We start from the raw sequence: 9786 nt of genomic DNA on the forward strand, positions 1-9786 counted from the left end.
TGTTATTTTGTTCAATTGAATGTTTTAATTTACGGTTGTGATATTATTATTGTTAAATTTATGGTTTTGTGATTTCACAAGTCAGTAGGTTTACGTGATTTGACACATACCATACTTTTTTTTATAATAGTTGAGAATTATTTGTAGTTTTTTTTCAAAGAATTTGGAACTTACCATTCTATAAGAATTATGATAGGAGAATAGCGAATTCATTACCTTTTTTTATAATCTTATAGTTCAAGCTATACACTTTTCGAGAATAATGTATGCTCATCATTTTTGTGTAATCGAACTGACTTTAGATATATATACCCATTCTAGAACAATTTTTTTTTTCAGTTTATTTAATTATGTTTGTATTCTCAAAGATTATGGAAATGTAATGTAGTATGTGTTCAATTGCTTTTGTCAAGAACCAATAATGTATTGAAAAGTATGTTTATTTTTTTTATATAGTTCTTAGTTTTTAGCAAAATTTTCGAATATTATATGTTATTTGATTTCATTTTAGTAATCTGAATTTTATATATATATATATATATATATTTATTGCAGCGTATTAATCTATTGAAGAGGATGAAAGTCATATTTCAAGAGGGGTTTTAAATCATTTCATGGGAAATAAAAATATAGATAGTTTTGGCTATTTGAAGATGATGAGGTGATGAAAACTCATGAACAAGGGAGAAGAGTGTAGAGTTTTTGTATTTCACTTTTCTCTTTTAACAAACACATTCTTAAAGATTGCAGTATATATTATAATTTTTTTTATATTATTCAAGATTGTAATATATATATTACAAACAGATTCTTAAAGAATATAGTATAGAAGGTTGTGCATATTCTTCAAAATGTTGTATACATTATTGTTTTATGTTACAAAAATTGTTGTTTTACTTTATACGAATAATTCTTATTGTTGTATTATATATTATTGATTACATGTGTATTCTTTAAGAATATTTTATTTTTGATGCAAATTGTTATTATTTAAAATATATGTAGTCATATTATTTAATAATGTTTAATTCTCAATAGAATCTCTCATATGAAGTCATAATCTTTAAGAATGAACTGATTATCTTCTTCTCAATTCTTAGTTTGATTCATATATCGTTTCTTATATATCTAAAGAATTAGAGTTAATTTTGATAATAAAATATTGTTTTTGAATTAAAATAGTTTAATTGTCTCAACTTTCTTATTGGTAATTAATCAAATGTCAGTTATATCCTTATAATTATTATTTCAAAATTTCTTTTATTAAAAAGAAATGTTTATTTATATTGTGCTCCATTGTAACTATTATACACTATATAATCTTAGTCAAATATAATTTTAATTTTAATCTAGTGGTCCAACATTTATCATACACTCGTACAATATATACAATTCATATTTAATCGTAACTCATATATATATATATATATATATATATATATATATATATATATATATATATATATATATATAGGAGATTACATATTTTGCACAAATAGTTTACTACATCTAAATAGAGTTTTTTTATTGCGTATTATTTTTGTTGATGAATAGTTATTTTTTGGTGCAATGCAACATGTAGTAGGCAGGGACAATGAATAGTTATTTTCGGAGAATAATTTCCTTTCGGTGAGTAGTTTCTTATAGAGTTTAGGTTTAAGATTTAATGATTAGGTTTTAAGGTATACATTAGTATTTTCTAACTGTGAAGTTTTATTACTATTTATAAGGACAAATTGTAGTCGAAGTCTAAAAGTGTTTTTTATTAATTTTTGTAATGCAAAATGTCATTTTAGTTGGAGTTTCATCTTTCTTTATTTGGAAAAAATTTAAGCATCCATGTGAGATAGTATCTAGACCGCAAATCACATACTTCATCTTTACGCCACATTGGAGGAAGGTGGGGTGTGTGTGTGTTGGGGGTGGGGGGTAAATAGTTGTTTTTTTTGTCACGTGGTGAATAATTTCTTTATAAAACATGATACATTACAAAATAAAAACACGTAATGTAGTAGAAAATAATTTTGTTTGAGGTTTTAGATCTTAGGGTTTAGGTTTAAGGTTTACGGATTTGGTATAAGGTTATTTATGGTTAAGGGTTTAAGGTTTAGGTTTAGGTGTTCAATGTGGAGAAGATGGTGTGATTGGCATTGAGCGTTCAATAAATGTACATCCCTAATTTGGGTTTTAAATTTTGATAATTGTACATTCCTAATTTGGGTTTTAAATTTTGATATTTGGGGTTTAGTGCTTGAGGTTTAAACTTTAGTATTTACTATTTTATTCTATTACATGAATTAGTCTCAAGGCCAATTTAAATATTCATGTAATTAAAGATCCCAATTGTGGTGTTATTAAACTCGATCAATTGTATTTCTCACAGTATAATAATTATTATACATTTGTTTTTATGAGTTTAATCGGTTTATGATACAATTCCATATTTTTAAATATGATAAAATGAAAGAGTTTATTATTAACAAATGAACTAAAGAGGTGACAAAGTTTTTTTTTTCCTAAAAAAAGTTAAGTAATTTCAATTTCCAATTTTAAAAGTCTATTTGATGAACTAATCAGGTTTAATAATGAGATAATTAAAGGTTTCACGGTTTTATGTATTATTTAGTTTGATATTGCTCTGTATATTTATTGTCGTAATAATGTCAATATTATTTAATACGCCTTTCTCAAATATTATGTATGGTTTTATAATTTTTTGTATGAACTCAGTAAAATTTAAACTATCACAATATACATGGTGTTATTTCACGAGGTAGGGCATTCCATTAGCATGAAGTCTCTTGAAATTGGTGTAAAACAACTACGAATTAAATAAAACAAATAGAACGACTTATTGCTTGATACAATAATTCTATTGCTTGATACAAGAATGACCAGTTAAGTAAAACAAATAGCACCTTTTATTTGGATTATGTTATTTTATTCATCTCTAACGATATAGTTTTCACACAAATCCCACAATGGAGTATTTGAAATTACTTTTTTGTTTCTTTTCTCAACACATTTCTGTTGATGTAAATGAATACATTCAATACGTATTTCACTTGCAGCCAAATGCAAAGGTGTTCCCACTTTAAAATTAATACTTCACAGATTTAGAATATCCCATGCAACCCCCATGAAAGAAACAATGCATATCGATCTATACATCTTCATCGGTGCTTTAAAGTGATTCCCTGCAAAGTATAAAGAAACAAATGTGACAAATGCACAGGAAAATGTCATACATGGATAGAATAATGCACATTAACTGATGAACACAGTGAGTGTACTGCAGTGCAAAAAACTATAAGTATTTTTCTATTGTGGGTAAAAATTAAAGTATGTTGCCCATACTATTATTAAAAGTAAATTTGCAACATTTTGTATGAAAAGGTACCTAACTGAAACTTCAAGCTCATTTATTCTGAATCTCTTTTTGCAACATTTCAAATATTATAAGCAAAAAAGTCGAAACTTTGAGGGGTTGAAATCTAGAATGGGTTTCACATACCATTTGAATCCGGGTTATAGAGGTCGGACATCACCAAATCAAAAGAGAAACAATGAAAAAAAACATAAATAAAAAAGGGGGAACGATAGGTGGATTACGAAGATTATTATGTATTATTCAAAAAACATACAAAGGGGGAAGGAGACCTACCTGTAGTGTTCATCACTGAGAGAATGTTCTACAAACTGACCCTAAATATAAAAAAAACAAATTCAATGAAAAGAGAATCGTATTTAAGAACTTTTGGTTATTTCCATCTCTACCTAATTGAATTAGATATAAAAATTAGGGATATAGAAAGTGGAAAAGAAGAAAGCAATGGAAGACCAACAAAATAAGATGTAAAACCTAACAATTGCTTTATAAGATTTGAATTCATCTCATTATTTTCATCAAAAATTTTCTTAAATCTACTCAACTAAACATAGACATAAAAGGTAAGGGCCAGAATGATAATGCATGTAAAAAAAACATGAACATCTCAATGAGGAAATTGACTACAAGAATTTGTAAATCAGCCCCGTTTAGTTGCTTGTCACAATAAAAACATATTGATGAAATTAAGCAAACCTTATTATGTCCTTGTGGAAAAAAGCAAACATTGTTATGTCCTTCTTAGTTTTCCTGCACGTACCCTATCTAACATCAGGTAAGCCGCAATGATCCTCATCAACAGTTAATAACTTATCATTTATCTGTTTTAAAATTAAAATATATGATAAAATAATTGTGGGAAAAGACCAATCTAACCTTCCTTCCTTGAGATAATCGACGCTTTCGGTAGTCTTTCCTGATCTCCATTTCTACATTTTGGAAACTTCCAGGTTCCACATGGTACCTTTCATAATTTGATTGTGTATACCCTTTCAACTAAAAATAAGAAAGATGCACCTATAAACCTAGAAAAAGCCATGAGCATCACACTGAAATAAAACCTTCAACACAAAACAAAAAATAAGAGTTTTTATGTACAATGGAGAAAGGAAATGAAAAGGGAAACACGAACATGATCTAATTCTCCTCTGAACCGAGTTTTAGTGCTTGTTTCCAGGGACAGGTACTGCTTTCGTTGGCGAGAGTAGTGAAGGTGGTGGCTGCAAACGATTGTAACTTGAGTGGTGGAGGTGGTAGCTGAAAATAAAAGAACATATGATTGCAGGAGAGAATAGTGTTTATAACATATAAAATACCTGACGAAGGATTCCACATATTAATAGGAGGCACCATATCAGTCCAAGTGGTTGTACATCGAAGTCCTAATCCCTACCATTCCGCCTCTACCTTTGCAGAAGCTGGGTTACTGAAAACTACTGGCGCCCCAAATCCCCCTAATAGTCGAACCAAATTTTTTGCTACCTTATTTTGCTTCCGGTAAAGAGATACAAAGTGATCTTTGTGAACGATATATTTAGAGTAGATAATGATGTTAGGCTTTCTGGTGGATGTTCGGCAATGGTGGTAGTGCGGTGGTTTTTAGATAGAGACAAAGATGAAGAGTGGCGGATGTTCGGAGATGGTGTTTGGTTGCAGTGGCTGGGATTCACGATTTTGCAGCAGGTAACGTTGGGGCAGGCGCAAGTGGCTGGGAATGGGCGGTGCGCTGACGTTAGGGCTTATGGATGGTCGATGAGATTGTCGTACAAAACAGAGTGGTGGTGTGACGACGACATCTAAGGTTTTGAGAGAAAATGTAAGGTGGTGATGGCCTGATGGGAACAATGAGCGACGGTGGGTGTATGATGGTGGTGAATGAGGCGGAAATGGTTGTGGTGGGGAAGGTCACAGATGAGGGAAGAGAGAAACATAAGTATTTATGGTTTCTTCCAGATTTGAATAAGTCTAGATTTTTAGATTTGAGTGAGTTATATTAGCTAAAATACACGAAATTTGAATAAGTCTAAAACAAATTGAGGAATATATTAAGAAAGATAAGATTTCATGGGTTCACTACATAGATTAGATTACGAGATTTATTATACATTACATACTTGTATCTATTGCATTATTATTTGGACAATTTAAATTATAATATAATAATATTAACATTTTGTTGTACTTTAAGCTTAAACGTTTGAACGTCTTAAATCTATTTTTACCAATCTACCATTTATATTTTTTATTGTGACTTATGATTAATATTTTGAAGTTTTATAACTTTTGAACAAAAAATTAAATGTTTGAAATATTTTTCATGATTAAATATTATAAATTAAAATTATATTTTATTTTGCGGGATCTTAGGATTTTGATCCCGATCTTGCAAACCTAAAAACGATGATAGGTAGGATCCCGATCTTGACAACCTTGATATATATAACCTATCTAGCCCTACCTGAAAACCAAATAACTGAATTGCAATTCGACATGAATATGAGTTATATATTTAACACCAAAAAACTAAATCTACATACAACCCGCAATAAAAATACGAACAACACCATGTCTTAATCAACATCCTCTTATAATGGAACCTCACAAACCAAAGTATTCTGAGCAAATTTAGAGACTAATTTCCTTGGTAGAATCTTGCGAGCTCAGTCGTTAATATAACTACAAACTTGCAAAGCATTAAAGAAAACTTTTATATGTCAATACTCAATAATAAAAAGGTCCTCTACTTTACATTTCAAGATGATTGCCTTTGACTTAATTCTAGTGCCTTCAATTTAGTGGACCCAAGATCCCTATACGACCCAACACCACCAGCCACTCCTTCCTCTTCTACGTATCTTCTATTTTCCCTTGCAGCTCTTTTCCAAAACAGCCACATCACTCCCAAAAATATCAAAACTGCCCCACATAATAACCCTATGCCAACACCCAACCACACCACCATCTTCTTCTTCCCACCACCTTCTTTCACCTTAAAATATCCCATCTTAGTTTCATCCTCAACAGCCACTAGTGTTTGTATGGGGTAATCTATGGTGTAGCAGAACCCAGATGTGTTACTGTACACCGCTCCCCAACACGTACACACTTCTTCACATGCACTCTCACACTTCTCTAAAGAACTCTTTCTCGTGTACTCCATTATTTCTTTGTAGGGTAGCTCAACTCCGTATTTTCTCAACACCCGATACGTTCTATCAAACAAGCCACAGAAGTCACCGCCGGCGACTTGTTTCCGTTTACCCGGAATCTCACAACTGCCGGAGATGTATTCCTTCCGGTCGTCTAAACAAGAACAGCCCTTACCCGGTTGGCAGAGGCCATAGCTACCGCAGGTGCTTGGCAGCTCACATGGGTCGGATATTTGCTTGAAATCCACTACCCATGATGACCCGGTCCAAAAATAGGCAATTAGATTTCCATCAGGTTCGAGTCGGATTCTGCGATTACCCAAACCGGGCTGTTGGAAGGTGCTAAAAGGCTGAACATCAACTGGTGTAGACCCGTTTTGGTACATGCCCAAATACCCGTCCGGGTTTAATATGACCCGGATAGGTCCTTCGCCTTCAAACACGCGAGCTTTAGCTTCTAAAGGATTGTGCTTAAGGTACAACTCACCATGAACGGTTTCGTGATCAGAACTTGAATTCATGTTGAACTTCGCGTAAAAACCGATAAAATTGGATCCGAGCTTCATAGAATAAAGCGCATTTGATGAAACCAATTTCATGGCGGTTGTGAAATTTTGATTCTCCATGAGGGTATTATAGGGAAATTGAAAACTCTGCCAAAGTATGGAAATTGTGCCAGTTACCTTCTCCATTAGTAAATTTGACGTGTTCGAGATGCGTACACGGTCCCCATCGGTGTAGGTTGACCAAAATAGCCCTGTGTGCGTATCAGAAATTACAAGGCTGCCATTGAATATGATTCGAGTCTGGTCAGACCACCTTGCTAATTTGTTTGTATTGGCGATCCAAAGTGGCTCATTGGAGGGGACGTGGATCACGGCAAGGGACAGCTGATTTTGGTTCACTCGGAGGAATCCCAGTGAGTAGTTACCAACTGAGTCACTGAGCAGTGTTTGAAACGATGAAGTGGATAGATCGGGGGCAGTGTTGAAGCCTTTGAGTAGTTCATGTGGGGGTCCGGTGCGGTAGGTTGCAGTGGTGGTGAAATGAGAAAGCAGGGTAACTAGAAAGAGGCTCAGCTGAGTCCACCGTGAGCAACAAAGAGTGTTAATGATGAGCTGCTTGGCCATGTTGAAAGTAAACGAGCTCCGTCATGTGTAGAGAAGAACTCCATATATATATATATATATATATATATATATATATATATATATATATATATATATATATATATATATATATATATATATAGAGGATGGTTCAATTGAGAAAAAAAAAAGGTTGAGAATGGGGGAATCATTCTCAGCCACACATTTATTTTGCCGCAAAACACTTAGGCGTACCGTCGGAAATGGATAACGGATAAACATGTGTTTTCCAACCAAACATGTTTCCTTAAACTATGCTAATCATTACCTTAATATACACAAAAACATATTTTTTTCGTTTTTTTTATTTTTAGAAAGCCATTATTATCGAAAAATTATTTTAAATATATCAAAATTCATAATTTTTTATTCTCTATAAATAGACATTCATATTGATATACTTTTAAGATAAAATAAAAAATTTATTTTTTTTAGAGTTTCAGCTGTCGTTATTTATAAGTGAATAAAAAAATATATCAGATTTTTATTACAGTATATTCGTTATTCACTTATGAATAAAACGTATGCATAACCTTTTTTATAGTTTAAGTATCGTTCATATATGAATATGACACACAATAAAGTTTTCTTACTTAAAATATATTTTTTACATCATCTTTCATCATATATTATTTTTATATATGAATAAAACATTTATCAGATTTTTGTTACAGTTAATTTGTTATTCATATATGAATAAGTAGTATAAATGATACTTAAACTGTAAAAAAAATTAATTATATATTTTTATTCATAAGTGAATAACGAATGTACTGTAGCAAAAATCTGATGCATTTTTATTCACTTATGAATAACGATAGCTGAAAATATCAAAAAAATAAATTTTTTATTTTATCTTAAAAGTATATCAATATGGATGTTTATTTGTAGAGAATAAAAAATCATAAATTTTGGTATATTTAAAATCATTTTTCGATATAAATAGCTTCTTAAAAATTAAAAAAAAAAAAAAAAAAAACTATGTTTTTGTATATATTAAGGTAATGATTAGCATAGTTTAAGGAAACATGTTTTGTTGGAAACACATGTGTTTTCCTTATCCATTTCCGCTGGTACAACAAAGGCTTTTGCGGCAAAAATAAATGAGTGGCTGAGAACGATTCCCCCATTCTCAACCTTTTTTATTTTCTCAATTGAACTTACCTCTCTCTCTCTCTATATATATATATATATATATATATATATATATATATATATATATATATATAAAGAGAGAGAGAGAGAATTTTTTATTTCGAAAACAACCGAGAACACATTTAGACTATACAATTTTTTTACTTAAAATTATAATATAATATTCATATAAATCAAAAAATAATTAAAAACAATTAAAAACTTACGAACCAACACCACCTACGACCACTACCTACCACGCCTTCGTTTTCCCATGATCATCTGAAGTAATTGAAACAATAAACGGAAACCGTAAGCCAATGCTTAGTGAGTTCCCCCAAAGTACCACCACACAATATAGTATACAATAGCATGCAAATATGAGCATTCATCCTGACTGGACCGCCTCGCAGATCCTTCAGCCTATATGGGTTACTCTCCGGGCCTTCGGCTTGACTTGACCACCTCGCAAGGCCTACAGCCTATCCGGACCGCCTCGGGTGTCTTGGCCTTCAGCACAAAGCAGGACTGCCTCAACCCAACCACAATATGTCGACATATACAACAATTAAATATAAACACATATCCACCAAATATAGGTAATCAAACAGATCTACTAATCTATCATATAACTTGTTGGGTACAAAGTTCTCCATGTATGACTTGTATGGGTTGACTTTTGTAGACCCACTTGCATGTGGTGCATTAGCCTTGTGACATGAGATAGAGATTGAGAGAGAGACATGTAAACACCTCTATATAAGGTGGGTTCATACCACTTATGGAGGTGTGCTTAAGAGATGTAACATTGAGTGTGTGTGTGTGTGTGTGTGTGTTAATTATGTAGATTTAGATCTAGATCCTTTTTTGTGTAACACCATACATAATCGAATGCATCTCTTAACCACCCAAATCACCGTGTTCATTGTGTGTTCTTTAATTCCGCATGCCAAACCAGTGTTCATAA

At 31.9% G+C, this 9786-nt stretch overlaps 1 pseudogene; it reads right to left on the reverse strand.

The window, feature by feature from the left end:
* Positions 1–6140: 6140 nt before the first annotated feature.
* On the reverse strand, positions 6141–7667 carry LOC145122053 (PAN domain-containing protein At5g03700 pseudogene; annotated as a pseudogene).
* Between the last annotated feature and the right edge of the window lie 2119 nt (positions 7668–9786).

This window comes from Lactuca virosa, chromosome 6 (assembly GCF_052849685.1).
Source record: "Lactuca virosa cultivar CGN04683 chromosome 6, Lactuca_virosa_CGN04683_v6, whole genome shotgun sequence".
Taxonomy (NCBI): domain Eukaryota; kingdom Viridiplantae; phylum Streptophyta; class Magnoliopsida; order Asterales; family Asteraceae; genus Lactuca; species Lactuca virosa.